General features: G+C 45.1%; 1 protein-coding gene across 1 annotated transcript in view; it reads left to right on the top strand.

Moving 5' to 3' along the window:
- The first annotated feature begins 451 nt into the window (after nucleotides 1–451).
- LOC118502533 (helix-loop-helix protein delilah) overlaps nucleotides 452–16,302 on the top strand; it is a 29,473-nt gene continuing 13,622 nt past the window's right edge. Inside the window, exon 1 of the mRNA XM_036034804.1 lies at nucleotides 452–1,673. The gene's annotated coding sequence lies outside the window, so the exon portion shown is untranslated. The remainder of the gene's footprint in view (nucleotides 1,674–16,302) is intronic.

Raw genomic sequence — 16,302 nt, 5'->3', positions numbered from 1 at the left:
TACCAAAAATCAAATCAAATATATTAATTACAAAATTAAAATGAAAAAAAGGTATATTTTATTTTTATTAGAATTAAGTTATTTTGGATTAAATATAGTCAAGCATGCTTCAAACGAAAGTGAAACCATATCCTACTTAACCAGATTTATTTGAATGCAACTGCTTTAGTCATAAACCTGAGACTTTTACATGTGGTGATATCTTATAGCTTTCTGGCCGTGATTCAAATTGTATTCTTGTTGTTAATTGTAAAGTAATTAAACCTTTTTAACAGAAAATATTTACATTAAATGTTCAGCATACAAATCACAGGCATCCCCATGCAACAAAATGTGTCGCACGCGACAAACTCACCAACCGAACCGATCGAGCACTTTCAAAGCACCCGAAGGCAAAGGCTCGTCCAACCGCTCGAATCGTCCCAGACGATCAGTTCGTTTTTATCCGCCGTGCCGCGAACACGTGCGATCCGCTAGCGCTCCATCGATCGCACCGTACAGCCAACGCGCGCGCGCCTCCTTCGGTTCCATTTGCTCGTTCGACGTGGACTTGGCGGTGCTCATCCCACACACGCCCGTGTTGTGCACCCTCGCGTAGGGCGCGTACGAACACAATCCAGAAGGACGGAACGCCTCCGCCCGAGCGGCCCTAGCACATCAAAACCCTGCAGCGAACGCATCGAGGCGTAGGCGTTGCGCTGGATACGCATGTACGGGCGCGTGCATTTGGAGCATGCGTACGTCGTAAAGCTTTGGGCCACGCGAAAGGATGCTGATCGTTGTTTGCGCTTCTTGGGCCAGCGGAGGTTAGCTTGTCAAGTTGTTGCCAAAGTGTTTTTGTTGCCCTAGGTGCGTGGGGTGTAAACTTCCGTGCGTGAGTGTGACTCCGGTGAATGGAGAAGCTGTGAACCGTTAAAATAAAGGAAGCCCCAGGGGAGAAACTACAAGTGGGTTTTGTTTTTGTTGGCGACCACAGTATGCGTGTGAGTGTGTGAACGTGGTGTAGTTTGATAGAGCTCGGAGAAAAGTACGGAAGAGTGGAGTTGAGGAAAAATCATCCAAAAAGTGCGACCTGCCATCCTACGCACGTAGACGCACGCACGGTTTGACAAAACTCACAAACCGAAAAAAAAACCCCGTCGGCTGATTAAATATCCCAAGATTCAGCGTGTGTGACAGGCGCCTGTTGACGCCCAAACTTTTGGCGTCCCCACCGTCCCGTCTAACCACAATATGGATGTGTGGGCATCACCGGCGTCGAGGATTTGTAGCTCGGAACGTTCGGAGCGGTTTCGTTGTTTAAGCGGCCGTTGAAGTTACTGCACAGCGCTCATCTTGTTAGTGGTCCCGTCCCGAGCGCTCGATCGTTATCAACCGTTATTGGTGATGCAATCTACATCTCGCCGGAATAGTGTCTGTACAATTGTGCTCTGATTTCAATGTGCAACCGATCGTTCGAGCTGTATGGGAACAAGTGTCAGTGACAAAGAAATAAGGTGGCCATACGGAAGAAGTGGCTAGTGAATGCTCAGCTGAAGTTTGAAAGTGAAAGTGGAAGTTGTTGAAGAGAAGAGTTGTAATTTGGAGCAAGAATAACTACACAAAAAAAACGCAAATCTCAACGAAGATCAACGAGCTGTGGTCGATAGGATTTATCAACATCGTCTGTATAGGTTAGTGTCCTAGATTTAGGCATAAAACTCCTGTCCTGTCAATCTCTGCATACGATTCACTTCTTTACAACCTGCGCATTACGACCAGCTTTTGGCCACATTGAACAGCCATCCCTTATGATAAATAACGATGAAAAAAAACGCAAAATGTCAACTCAAACTGATCGTGGGTGTGCATTTAGATTCTATTTTTTCTTCCACTCTCCACTGACGCTTCAACGTGGTAATATGAGTTGAAGCGAGTGACGACTGTTGAGCTTCGTGCTTTTCGACGTGGGATGCAAAGCTAGACGGCAAAAAGCGTATCGAGAGTCTCCGGTCCTAAGCTATAAACATCGGAAGTTGTCGCTGGTGCCTGTGCCGTTCCTCAACAGATGAGGCGTGATCGCTCCGTGTTGTTGTACTGTTGCTGCACGGGAGCAACAAGGCGCGAACAAATGATGTGTTGAATAAGCAATTAATAGAACGTGATCTGGGTGCGATCGTTGTACCGTACCGGGGACATCCTCGCTATCGTGAAGTTGTATCTTCGGTCAGTCGGTAGCAAGCAGTTCATGTATCACAAACGCCATGTCCCCGAAGCAAACAGTGTCGTTAGCTCGTGCCGTGTCAGTTCGAATTAGCTTGAACATCACGCACTACGCGTTGCGATCGTGAAAAACGAGCTATAAATTTCGTTCAATACTCAATCACGAAGAAATGGGTTGTTTGATTCAGTCACAGCGTTAAACGAACCCATTAACAGTCTCGATCGAATGCGTATTAATGTGCTATAAATTTTTATTCCCCTGCATACAATCGCCATCGGTCACATCAAACAGTGGGAATGACAAGCAATCGGGATCGCTTTTAATGTTGCGTAATTTTAGCAAAAATGCTATAATTAAGGAATCGGATGGAAAATCGGGGTCCAGAAATGCATGTTTGCTATGATCAAAGTTTAATTTACAACTCAAATGCGTATTGGAGCTCACAGCCCAAGCTTTCCCCGATGCTGGAGACTTGCTCAATGCACCATCGGGATCTTAATTGAATTACGTTTTTCATATGCGCCCCGAAAACATTCAACTGCCACTTACACACCGAATGGAAAATTAAAAATTATACTCACGCTTACCGGTCCACGGCACACCGAAGCAAATGTCCTTCAGGGATGTATGCCTGCGCAGGACGCCCGCAGGCAATGAATGCATGAACGGCTGCAAAACGCTCTATCCTTGTCGCTGTCCCACCACCGTTGCTCTGGCCACCGTGAAATGTTAATTAAACTTTGATAAAACCCGCGCAACCGAGCATCGTGGCCGTTGCGATGCCGATACACCGGTGCATTCCCGACGATGGATCCGGGAAACCAATATTACCGTGTCATCGTATCGCGCCGTTTTTGGCGATAGCGTGCCGACTGGCCGGCGAGACCGTGGCGAAATAAAATATATGAGTTTATTGATTTCACTTAATTTTCGGGATTTCCTCCCGCTTCGTTGCCTCCAAGACACACAGACACCCGGAATGTTCATTGTGTACTGTATGTGGCTGTGGCAACAAAGAATCGTGCCCGGAGTGCGGTCGGCAACTAAGAAGATGTCAAAGACGGTGGGGAGTTTATTACGGCCTCCGTCTACAATGTGGCATCGAAGTTTGGTAAGCGGATCTGGTAAGAACCCCGCTCTGGAGCCTGCTTGGCGTACCCTTTGGCTAAAGAATGTGGCAGTAAAAATGGTTTAAAACCCCGAGCCTAAGATGATGAAGTTATTTCGATGCCCGTGCCGTTGCAACTCGATGCAATGCCAAACGCAGGGCGCATAACGCAGGCGGCTTCTTATCAGCGTGCGGTGTGGTGAGAAGCGTTCGCTCGAAGTCATCGTTAAGCTGCCTCGAGCGTTTGATCGTACCAAAACCGATGATGTACGCAAAGGGGGCCCCGATGACCGATCAGCTTTTGTAGCGTGTTAATTAGTTACATTGTTGCAGCATTAATTGAATGGGTGTTTTTTTTTCTTTCGTCCACGCAGTCCAACGTGCCACTCCTGTGCAGTTTCACCGGGTGGATGTGGACTTCGGGTACTTGATTACACCTGACATATTGCGCATATTGTTTTGTGGAAAAAAGTAACTAAATTAAGTCGCTTTTCCTCGCTACTTCACATATGCTTTCATAATAAAAAACAGATCAAAGGAACTTTAAAAACAGTTGCACAAAAGACTTCATATTAAAATATTAATTGGTATTGGGACGTCTCCATTAAAAACTAGATGAATGGTTTATCATTCGATGAACATGAGTGAGCCGAAACCAAAACGTCGATACGAATATTTGAAGCTGTATGTATACTGATGATCATGAGAAAATTGTTGATCGGCAGCTATAACTGACTGGGGCTCTACCATGTACTACCCCTTCTGGAGAAAGTCCTGGGCATTTAAAGAGAAACAAGCTCTGGTCACCCAACAGTACACCAAGGACTTTAAAATAAATTCAAAACTGATGAGAAGAGCTAAGGGCATGTTGACACCTTTAACTGCATTCTAAGGATTGTTCAAATTACCAGCACCGAACCCAAAGTAAAGAGGTGAATCTAGTGTAAGAGAGAGAGAGAGAAATCCCTATACATAAATAATAAAATAACATCTGCAAAGCTAATCTACTAATTGAAGGTCATGAGAAGCTTGCTGTTTGTTTAACTGTCACGTCTGGGGAAAGTCCAGGAAACCTACAAAAGTACAAGCTCTGATCACCAAATAGTGGGTAAACCACAGTAAAATGAACATAAAACTACAGAAGAAAACTGAAGTCTTGATTGCTCATCTATTGTACTAAACCTATTATCTCCTAGTCAAAGTATCCGTCCAAATGTTTAAGAAGATCTTGTCATTGCCTACAATCGCAAACTACTTGGTCAAAAATAAAATCCTTGGTAAAGCAACAGGCAATACCACAGAATATAAAGCTAGCAAAAGACCAGACGAATTCAAGAAGCTGTGTCGTCCGGTTCTATTCTCACTACCAGACCAGAGTCTGGTGAGTCTAAATCGCTGCGGATTGATGTGAGCACTACACAGCTTATAGAAATCCTCATTGTGACGACTCCTTTCATATCCTTCCACACATTCGCTCGAACACCAGAGTACTATGTAAGTAATGGACAGGGTCAATATCTCCGAGGCATATGTGAGAATATGCTTAGCAAACCTCTATCGGAATGAAATATGACCTCAACCTAACATTCTGTAAGAAAAGCGAGAGATTACTTATATTAGCGACAAATATGGCTAAGGTCCTAAGCTAACAGATCTAAAACCGCCTGGGAAGAAGTGAGAGAATTTTGGGACAATACTTCCTTAACCTTCATTCCGCCATTAAAAACTACGACAATGGATTTCACCAATCCCTACATTGAAACATCGATAGCTGCTTCTATGGACGAGACCTTTCGAGATTGTAGTGCCAAGAAGTGTAGTGCCATTGAAATTGAAGATTATTTTCAAAATTCTTATAAAATAATAGGATAATAAAGCTAAACAAACGACGATCAACAAACGAGGCGAAAATAAAACCAGAACTTAGTCGATCGTTTAACTCTTAATCAACTTGCTCAGCTGATCATCAGTAATGACATTCTTTTCTACGTCTGCCAATCTTACCTTGTTTTGATGACGGTGGCAGCTTGAACCAACCACCTCAGGAAAGGCAGGTGCCCCAGCGTGCCAGTGTGCCACGCTAAGAGGTAAAACAAAACTAGAAGTGAACTTAATTGACTTCTAGGGCATGTGACTGTGTGTCGTTGTCGCCGTTACGCCTGCTGTCACAGCTAACGATCCGTTAGATCTTGAGCCGTTACGCGTCCCTCTGCTTGCTGAAACCGATTAGCAACAACCAGCACCGCTGCGAGTGGCAAAGTGATTGTGGATCGGATCGATCTGAAATCCGAATCCGAACCGCGGTGTTTCTTCCTTGGGCCAACCGTTCCCACCCTCCCGTACCCCGGGACGCCGAGAGAGCTAAACGCACCGGCTATCACGAACCCGCCGCCGATACGCGTTGGTAGCATTAATCGGACGCGTTGCAGACAAGTGTGGATTTTCACACTTATGACCGGCCTCCGTGTGTTGTGCCACTCGTTGCTTCCCCGATCCAACAACTCCTACCACACCTCCCCCCTCCGCGCCACCCATCCCACGAAGGTGTCGCGCGGGTCAGCCGCACGGCCACAGTCAAGTGGCCTCCAAGAGGTCGGGGTAGTTTTTGTCGTAATTAAGTTGAGTTGAGGTTCGAAATGGCAGAAAATTACCGACCCAAGAGCGTCGGCCCCCCCTTTCACCCCCCCCCCCCCCCCCCCCCCCCCCGTGTGGCTGTGTGACCCCCGCGTGCAGGTTCACTTAACAACCACAGAAAAAACAGAAAACCTTTGCCGCGATAGGGCCCGCGGGCCGCGGCACCGCACGAGATCCTTAAGTAGGGCTAATTTACACCTTCGGTGCGACAGTAATGAGGTTGTCAGTTTGAACTACATCATTCATGCGCGAGCATTTGGAGCAAAGCCGGAGCCTGGACTGGACGGCGAAAAAAGGGTTCGACTCATTTGGCGAGCGCGAGTTCGATGACGCCCGCAGGCTACGGCCGGTCAACGATTGACCAACTAATTTGATGACCAGTTCCGCCGATTTCGGGCGGAATTTCGGGTCCACCAAAACAAGAACACCTCACCGCTGCTCCACCACCACCTTGGGTCGGAGGAGAGCAACGAACGATTGGCGGTGTTGGACCATTCATTCATCTTTCGCCTGGGATCCACATCAAGGATTAAGGTCCGAATGTAGAGTGAAAACATTGAAGAGAGCGCATAGCACGCAAAATAGCTAAAGCGTTCGCTGCGGATTCGCTGATCGATTCCCGCAGCCACTATATGTCGCCGAACGAGCCGAGCGCTAAAGTGTTGCGCCGTATTTTTCTTTTTCTGTTGATTCTGCTTTTGGCAAAAGGCAATATAAATAAAAACCAGTATGACAGCTTTAACAGACACGTTGCGAGCGTAGGCCCCAAAAGTGCCCGACATGCGGACTTGAATTATAACTTTGTATTTAACACGTTGGATTTGAACGATCGCAACAGGAAAATGAAAAGTCCGTAGTTGGAGGAAATTTATGGGCAACTTATGAAAAACGAAGAAAAAACATGAAGTATTGTGTTGATAAGCGAACGATAGTTTTTGGGAGATCGCTTGCTTAACGTCCCCCTGGTAGAGGTTGGCTGCTAGTTGATCGAAAGTGTGGGATGGTGGTTCGATCGCTTTGGGAATTGTGACTGTCTCAAGTTCAAATGTGGGAAGCTTGACAGGTTTGGTAGTGGTGCTTGTTTGTTCTACTGCGTCAAGCGAAGCTAAATTCTAGCAAAGTAGTTTATAATCGCAGCCTAGGATTCCATCATTTGTTTCTTAGAATCCTATGATTCTAGGAAGCGCTCGAGAGCGGTTGATGTTCATTTAAATGCAATGAGAGTTATAAGATTTTATACTTTCTTTTGCATCTTAAAATACAATTAATTATTTTCTTGATGTTTTATGCTAAAAATAATTCATCTATAAAAATCATTTGCGTTGGGTTTGCATTAATATTATACGAACTGAGTAAGGGTGAATGATTGATGTTAATCTTCCTAAAGAATGGGTTGAGTAAGCTCTTCATGAAGAGTTTTTTCCAGCTCATATGAGATTTAAATCGTTTAATAGCTCTTTTTAGAGAAGTTAGTTACTACGGCAATTTGCATTATTGTTTTAATCTAGGTTGCATACTTTACGAATTTTATTTAAAGGTCTTGTGCACACTTGTAGAGCTGGCAAATCATCTAATTGGAAAGAGAAAGATCCCTTAGCTATTGACGCTCTTCCAAATAACGATTATCCATGTTTGAATGCAAAATGTTATGATATGTTTCTTCGTGATCCTATCAATATGATGGAGCAATCCTAAGAGACCCAACACGCTCAGTATATTAAATTAGAGATTGATCTTGATGTCAGAAGCGTCAAATAAAAAATATAGGTAAGAAAAGTAAAATATTGATCACAAATTAATAAAAACACTCTTCTTGCTTTGGAGTTTTTTATGCTTATCAAAGTTATCGTACAAAACAAAACCCCAACTGGAATATCTCCAGCAAAATTTAACAAGTAAGAAGAGCTCTAATAAGAACGAGGTTGATGTAGGTGAGACGGTACGGATATACGTTTCTCCGATTAAAAGCAGCTTAAATTTAAAAGCGCAATTCATCATTTACATCTCCAGACGAAAATGAACACTCCCAATCCTTCAGATACGCGTGTGGGATGTCCAGGTCCGTTCCAGTTTTTTTAAGACCACCTCTTCCCTTTCCTACGGCTTCACTGGTGAGTCAAGTGTTAATTTTTAACACATCGCGAAATGGTATCCAGCTTAATGAAGCCAAGATCCAGGAAGACTTCACTTCACCAAGGTACAGCCTTTCTTTTGGATAAGGTAAACTGTGGGACTGCGAGTCTTATTATTCGGTGATATTGAATGAGCAAAACCACTGCAACAGCTCAATCGACTCAAAGGACCGTGGCCTGCAAGGATGACATTCCTAACTCCTACGCGCGTACTTGGCTATGCTCCGTGCAGCACACTTATGGACGATTGTTGTATGGCGCCATCACGGGGGGCGCAGATAGGGGTAGCGATAGCCACTGACCGTCACCACGGTCAGTCGATCATGCAACAGGTGAAACTGCCTCCCAGTCACTTCACGGGCCCAAAACTGTGCACTCGAGGCTGTTCGTTCCGAAGACCTTCAGCTTATCCTGGCCACGGGTTGTCTTTGAAGGGGACCGTCAAGTACAGCGACAGCGTTAAAAAAAAAACCCCGGCAGACTCGAAGGGTTGTGTGGGCATTGTTTGGGTGGTGATTGCGCGGCCCCAGCCGTTCGATCGTTTTGCCATGCGACGCGATCATTAATCTTCATATGAATATTAATCATTAGCTCGGAAATGAGGAAGGAACGAAGGAACGGAACGCAAAGTCTGCAAAACCCCTCTCGCGGCCATTGTCCCAGTGGGCGCACGGTGAAAATAAAGGTTATAAATATATTCTTCTCCATTTTTCTCTTTTTGTTCCTTGTCTTGTCGAAGGATGTAGATCGGTCCCTGATCGAGTGGAAGCGGGTAGAAGTAGTGAAGGTCTGCGTAACTCTCGATCCGCTTGAGACAGCCCAAACACCCATCAGGCGACAATCACGAGATTCCGTTACGCGTGCTTCATGTTAATGTCTTAAAAATGTGCGTAAGCCTTCAATGTATGGATGTCGTTTTCCGCAGCGACACCATGCTAAACGGCAAAGCAACCTGAAGTGTACAGTGGCGCAAAAGAGGTCCGGTATTTGAAACCTGCTTGGAATGTCGCTGTTGCCGTGTAAACTGCGTGCGAAGAAACAGGCGGAGCGGGCTCTTGAGCAGAAATTAATGATTAGAGCATCACGAGGCGTCGGTGCGAGCCACGGGAGTGATAATGAACACGGACAGATTTTGAAGATCTCGCTTAAGCCCAGTTGGCGGGTTTGATCGATGATTCTTTACTTGCTGTGTAGTAAGAAGCAGACGACGCGACTCCTCTTCAAATAGCAAACTGGAAGCGGATCTTAAGTTTTGCGACCCCAAAAAAATGAAGGATTTGGAATATTTTATACCGATTTTACTCTCACCTGCTTTCGTAACCAACGCGGTCCCCGGGGGATCGATGATCGTATTAACGCTGTCATTGAGTGCGTGCAATAAAACCACTTAAAACAAGCCATAAATATTGTGTTTCCCCTCCTTTGATTTCGGACTTCAATCCCATCGCTTTACTCCCGGTGTGGTACAGTTACGTCGTACGTCGCGAACTGTCTGTCAAGGGCTGCATCGCCGGAGTTGCTGCATCCTTCCCATGCACGAAAACCGGATAGAGTAATTGCGCTTGGCGCAGCATGCTTGCGTATACGAGCGATTCCGTCGTAGTCCTAGCGATTCCACACCCCAAGAATCCAGGTCCAAGGGTGATACCCAAGAACCGATAGCCTCCTTTCGAACCAACTTTTATCAGCATTTCACTCGTTCCTCGTTCCGAATGCATTTTCGGCTAACACGAGGGCGAAGGTTTTTTTTGCGCATTACACCCCGATATCATGATGTTGTTTATGTTTTTACGATCCCCGAACCCGATCCATTCCCGCTGAGGGCTTTAAATTTTATCTGATAAAAGCACGGACGGACAATCTAAATGCCATCCACCCGCGATCACTCTTCCAGGGGAGATGGAAACGAGTTGGGGAGATGAGACGATCGTGCCGTGTGCGACTGGCCGTTCCAGCACGCGAAAGCCAGTCCCGCAATAAACGGAACAAAAAACGATGTAATGACGTCCAAACTGTCGTCCTTGTGATGTGACGTCCCCTAAACTTCGCTGGCCAGGAGCCACCATCGGGCAGCAGGCAATAAATTAAGCTTCAAAATGAGTGTTCCAATTAGAGGCAATAAAATCCCAATCAAAACCACGACACTCGGCACCGTCCCAGACGGCCCTTTCGCTCGCTTGGACACCCTTTCGACAATCCGCGAAATATCGCACGACCTCAACGAACTGGAGAAGATTGTGGCCGAACCCGTGGTCGCCTCTTTAATTCGTCTAATTAAATAATTTCTTTCCCCCGAAAAAGAAAAAGAGCCGAGCGAGCTAAACAGCAGCAGAAGGCACGGTCGCTTTTTAGGACCAATTATCGAAATAAGATCGGTGTGATCGAAGCGAATTGCGTCCCGAACGCGGACGGACGGAGTAGACGTACAATTAAATTATTATCACCCCCAATTCTTGCACCCCGGGGCCAGAAAATGTGTGACAAATGGGTCGGCAGCGGTTAACCGCAGGGTATGCCACCAAAGATTTTTCATCACCATAAAATTAGTTCACAGCTTCCACGCAGGGGTTTTGGATTGGCCGGTACGTGTGTCTTCGCATCGACCGATCGTGCCTACCGTTTGATCGTTTTGATTAATGAAAGAGCGCGCACGCGTATTAGTTTTGCTGCTAGCGTTGTGTGCTGCTGCTGCTACTGAAGTGGAATTTCGCGAAACACTGGTAGGCAGACGATGTTTCTTTTTCTTTTTTTGCTCCTTGAGGTCTCTTTGCTGTAACGGAGGTTTTCGGTGAGACCGCTTCCTTTTATGGGCTTTCATAAAACGGTCCATTTTCTGCTGTACCATCATTTAGGCGGACTAATGATGACAGTCCGTCCCATCTGATGAGGTTAAAGTTTCCGAGATGGAAATGTGCCGCTCGGATATATCAAATTAGAAGCTGGCAAGTAGTGATGGAATCATTATACACCTCAGAAAAGGTTCCTCGTCGAGGAAGAAGCGACGAGGTACAGTTGGTGAAAGTTATCGATTAGCAATTAGTAGGAATGGCTTTCTATACTTCGAATAAACCCAAATTTAAGTTGGTTCTTGAGTTGTACGTTTCTACATGTAGCGTGAGACAATCTCAAATCAATAATTCAAACTCAAATAATAATCAATAATAGCTTGGGAACAATTATGACTGTAGAAAGAATTTATCTCTGCCTTCCACTGCTGTATACCTGCTGGATGTTTGATTAAATATTTGTCATAAACCTAACGGCTCTTAGATTTCTTCACCTACTCAACAACCTCGCTGTTCAAAATCCCTCGACCAAGTCCTCCCATTTAAGAGAACACACTGTACAAGATCTCGCGTCTAAGTTTTTGTATCTAGGAGTCCTCTCTGTCAAACTTATTTTATCTAAGAGTCCTCGCTGGTCGCTATCTGGGGGCGTGGTAGGGACAGGCATAACCTATGAGAGAGAGAGAGAGAGAGAGAGAGAGAGAGAGAGAGTCCTCGCTTTCCAAGATCTCACGTCCAACTCTATATTTCCAAGTGTCCTCACTGTCCAGGTCTTCGTATTTAAGGGTCTTTACTGCCCAAGTCTTCGCAGCTAAGAGATCTCCCTGACACCTACCTAGAGGCGACATAGGTACCGAATTTCTCACGCCAGGATTAAAGATCAATAATCCCCCGTAGTGACTTACTATCCAAATAAGTGGTATCATCAAGTCTAGTGAGCCAGAAATGGCAGGCATAACCTAAGTAATCTGAAGGCCAAGAAGATAGAGAATCCTCACTGCCCAAGTTGTCACATCTATATCTTTTAAGTGTCCTCACTATTCAGGTCTTCGTATCTAAAAGTCCTTGTTGTCCAAGTCTTCGTATCTAAAAGTTTTCGCTGGGTAATACCTGGAAGCGTCAACGGCAAGACTAAGGATAAAATCACATGCGGATCATCTTCCCATAGTGCGTACTGACTATTCAACTACGTGGTATCGTTAAGTCTTGTAAACCCGAAGTGGCAGGCATAACCTAAAAGGTCGTTAGGGCAATATGAGAAAGAGATCTCGCTGTCCAAGATCTCACGTCTAAGTTTTCGTATCTAAGTGTCCTCACTGTCCAGGTCTTTGTACTTAAATGTCCTTACTGACCAAGTTTTCGTATCTAAGAGTTCTCATCACAGCAGGACTAAGGATCAAAGCCTATCCGAACCATCCCTCCCTAGTGACCTACTATCCAACTATGTGGTGTTATTAAGACTAGTAAGCCAAAAATGTAAGGCATGACCTAAGAGCTCGTAAAAGTCAAGACGAGAGAGTCTTCGCTATCCGAACTGCCTCGCTCAGGACGTCTTCCCTACCAAGAGACCTAGTAATTGATTTTTGCATCTTTTTAAGTTCACTTGAGAGATGCAGAACTAAAAGAGTGTCGGAAAACGTGTGATTGCGACTTCATCACCGAGCTTTAATGTGCCGCAATGCTAGATGACCACCTTCAACTACTAGACTACAGAAAATTTTATTGTAGTACAAAACCCTAAAGCCTTTTTTAATCTTAGGTTTGCCTGTTGAGTGAGCAGTTATATGATCTGAAGGCCTAGATGGTTGAAAGACCAAGGGGAAGTTCGCCTTTTTTTCTATCATAAGCCATGCAAGCAGCTTCCAATAATTGTACCTATAAAAAAACAGTTTATAAAACGACATTCTCAAATACTTCTTCAAAAGTTGAATCAATCCCAAAATCAATCCATCTCAAGCACCCAATATAAGCAGCAGAAGAACATGCCACGAAGCCAATTTACATTTGTCACCTTTTAACGTTGTAAATCCGTCACACACTATCCGACCACTGCCGATAAACAACCAACACCCAAACGAAGCTCTATAGATCTTTCTCACATAAATTACTCCAAACCATAGCAATTAGCATCAATCCACAGCGAAACAAAAGGTGCGAAGTTGGGATCCCACCCGACCCAGCCCAGCAGAAGTGTGACTATTTTAAATATTCCATTTCCTAAGCTACCGAAACGGTTTGATGAAAAGATTTAAGGCTTGGCTGCAAGCAATAACAAAAAACAAAAAAAGACGAGCTACAACCATCAGGCCCAAAACACTCTTTATTGGTGTAAATCCTTCCTTTATCATCGGGGATCCATTTGTTGGTCATTTAAATAAAAGCTTCGATTTCGAGACAATGATCGCTATTTGAACACATAATTTAGGCTGGAGGGTTGCCCAGAGGTTGGCAGGATGTGACAGTTTACTTGTTTCATTTTGCTCGCTCGAATGACACGTTTGGTTTCCGTTCCATCGTTTCGTTGTCACGCGAAGTGACACGAAATTTGCATTGCAAAGCATTTGCCTGTTGCCCCTAGTCACCCCTTTCACGCTTCGTTCAGTTTGTTTTGACTAAACGATTTCACTTAGCTTAATTACCGAATTTGGATCAAAAGCCCAAGGATCTATCCCTGGAGGCATAGACGTGTGCTGCGGCAGAATGGCGTTCGAGTGATGGCTCTATCAACGATTAGGGTGGTTGTCGAGCGCACGGCTGTTTGGAGAAGCATCAGGAGCCACACGTAGGAAGCCTGCTCGAGGGCCAGCCGCCGGACCGACCCGACCGATCGAAACGCATCGACATTGAATTTAAAATGAGTCCGATTGGGGCTGTCCCCTAGGGGAAGGCTCGTGCACGCCAGATTTGCCGCTTGCTAAACGAAAGATAAATGTCATATTTTGAAAGATACCAGCAAGCAGGCGTTTTGGAAGAAGGACGGCCGTCCAGTCCAATGCGGCTACCCGGCCGCAAATCATCAAACAATGAGACAGCCAAATATTTGTATCTGCCGCTGGGGAATGCAATTAAGATCGAGTTTATCTAGACAATCTGCGCATATTTTTGCAACCAATCAGGACGGAAAGAGAGATAGACAAGTAAGTGGGCTCTAGTCAAGAACTTGGGGGCAAAAAGACGTTATTTGAAGATTTTCTTGTGGATTTAAGAAGATTTTTCCATGTTTCATAATTCGCGAATAGTGTTTTCCAAGATTGGGGTTCACGCCATTTTTTAACCACACTTGACACGACAAACTCCACTAAGGTCAAGATGATCGAATTGTTGCGCTTTGTGTATCAAACTGCTGAGCTCTCGTTTTTATTTGCCTGCCGTTTCGCTGATACGATTCCTCGTGTGCTCACTGCTGCTGCTGCTGCTGCTGCTGTGTACCGTGGACAAATGTTGGCACAAAAGTGGTCTGTTTACCGTCAACCTCATCCAGCTCGCTACACTTTCGATAAAAGTTTGTGTATTTTTGGCGATTACCAGGCTGCAGGGTAAATAGTAGCCCCGCAACTTTGGCTCCTACCGCTGGCATGGAAACCTTCAAATTTGGTGCGAGGTGTGAACATTACCTTCTTCATTGACTTCTGTGCTGTTTGAGTTGATCTTTTTTTTCCACTCCCTCCAAAGATGATGTCAACATCAGAAAACCCCGTCCGAATGGTGGCAAGCATTCCGGAAGCAGACAAGCAAAAAACAAACCCCGTCACTCTCAAAGTTAAAGTTGCGTGTGCTTTTAACGCAATTCATTTATTTCATTTATTTTATCGATTGCTGTTTTTTCTTGTCTTAAAATTCTGCAACAACATGCTAATGGAGAATTGATTTTAGAGTGTCCACCGGGTTCGGTTTTTGGCGGTGGGAATCGAGACACGAAAAATTTAATGCACACAGCTCCCGGTCTCTGGTCGAAGTGGCGAAACCCATCCGAGCGAACGCGCGACATCTTGTAATGATGCTTCATTACAATCTGTGTTGGACCATTAAATGGTTGTCGGATCGTTTTGAACCGACAACTACACCACTTTGAACCTTTTGCCCGAAGGGTGCAAAACGATTCTGGCGCTGATAGGGTGATAGCAATAATTGTTTTGCGCAAGTGGCCACCACCAGGCCACCCTCCTTTTTGGCGGTGTGCGAATGGAATTGAACACTCGTCAATTAACACTTGCCACATTTGGCATGGAGAAAGCATCAGCGATCGGGGTGGGTGAGAAGCGAAATTTGGTGACCAGCATTCCTGCCACCGTCCGTTTATGAGCTCGTAACGGCTTTTATGGGATGTTTCAAATATGATCACGTAAATTAAACGATTCAAATGGAATCCGATCGAGTTCGAGTCGTTTGGGTTGGCCCAACCCATAAATGGGATTTAATAAAACTGTACGTCAAACCAAGACATTACGGACTAACAAATTACAGAGTATGTTTCGTTGGGAATTCTTTTAATCGCTTCGTCAACTCGCTTCCAATGCCAAAGCGAATGGGGGGGAAAACACATTCATCTCCAATCAGTGTGCTCATACGATCGTGCCTTTCTCCAGACCTCCGGATTGACGCCGGGTTGATTGCCGGGATTAGTAGCGTACTAAACGAATTATCACATCCATAACAAACAGTGCTCGGGGGACATAATCCATTTGCGTACGTCTTACGGCTGTGATCCTCGATCCACGTGTGACAGACATTGCCGCGGGTCGTTCGGCATTAAGCCTCTCTATCACCTGCCCAGCTGTGCATCTGTAGCTAGCAACGGTTTAATTTCATTGATGATTTTTTAATGAACCAATGCTCCACATTATGCCGATCGAGGGTTGAACGATCGATAGGGTCCCGGGGTATTGTCGTTAGGGTAGGAATTATAGACAATGATACAGCAACAGATATGTGCAAGGGTATTGGAATGTAGAGCTACAGCCCAGAGCTTCCTATAGGATAGGCCCTACAGGATGACTCGCACTTTTGCTCCTCAGGCCTTGGACAAACCCTTACTTGGGCCGGCTAAGGAGCGAGCAAAAGGAGATTAAGCGTGTAAAAGGGATTGCACAGTGGAAATGTATTCAAATCGGAAAGTTTTCTTGGAAGTGGAGTAATATCACCAAACCAGTTTATCAAGACCAGCCCTTTAGCCTACAAACATAAGAGCTACTATTATACGTTTAGGCAGCAGGCTCATCGCCCCTGCACTGTGGACCTGATTATGTGTAATCAGCGTCAATGCATGGGGAGAAAAACAAACGAGCACGATGCAGAAATGGACAGCGAATAATCGTACCAAATAATTAAGCTATAAATGATTCCGAGATAACAACAGCACAGCACAACTTAATGCTGCGCGAGAACAAAACCCCCCGCGAATGGCATTTTGGGACCTCGATAATAGGAAAACCATCAAAC

This window comes from Anopheles stephensi, chromosome 2 (assembly GCF_013141755.1).
Source record: "Anopheles stephensi strain Indian chromosome 2, UCI_ANSTEP_V1.0, whole genome shotgun sequence".
Lineage (NCBI taxonomy): Eukaryota > Metazoa > Arthropoda > Insecta > Diptera > Culicidae > Anopheles > Anopheles stephensi.
The sequence above is the reverse complement of the archived record's forward strand: the minus strand, read 5'-3'. Positions and strand labels throughout refer to the sequence as shown.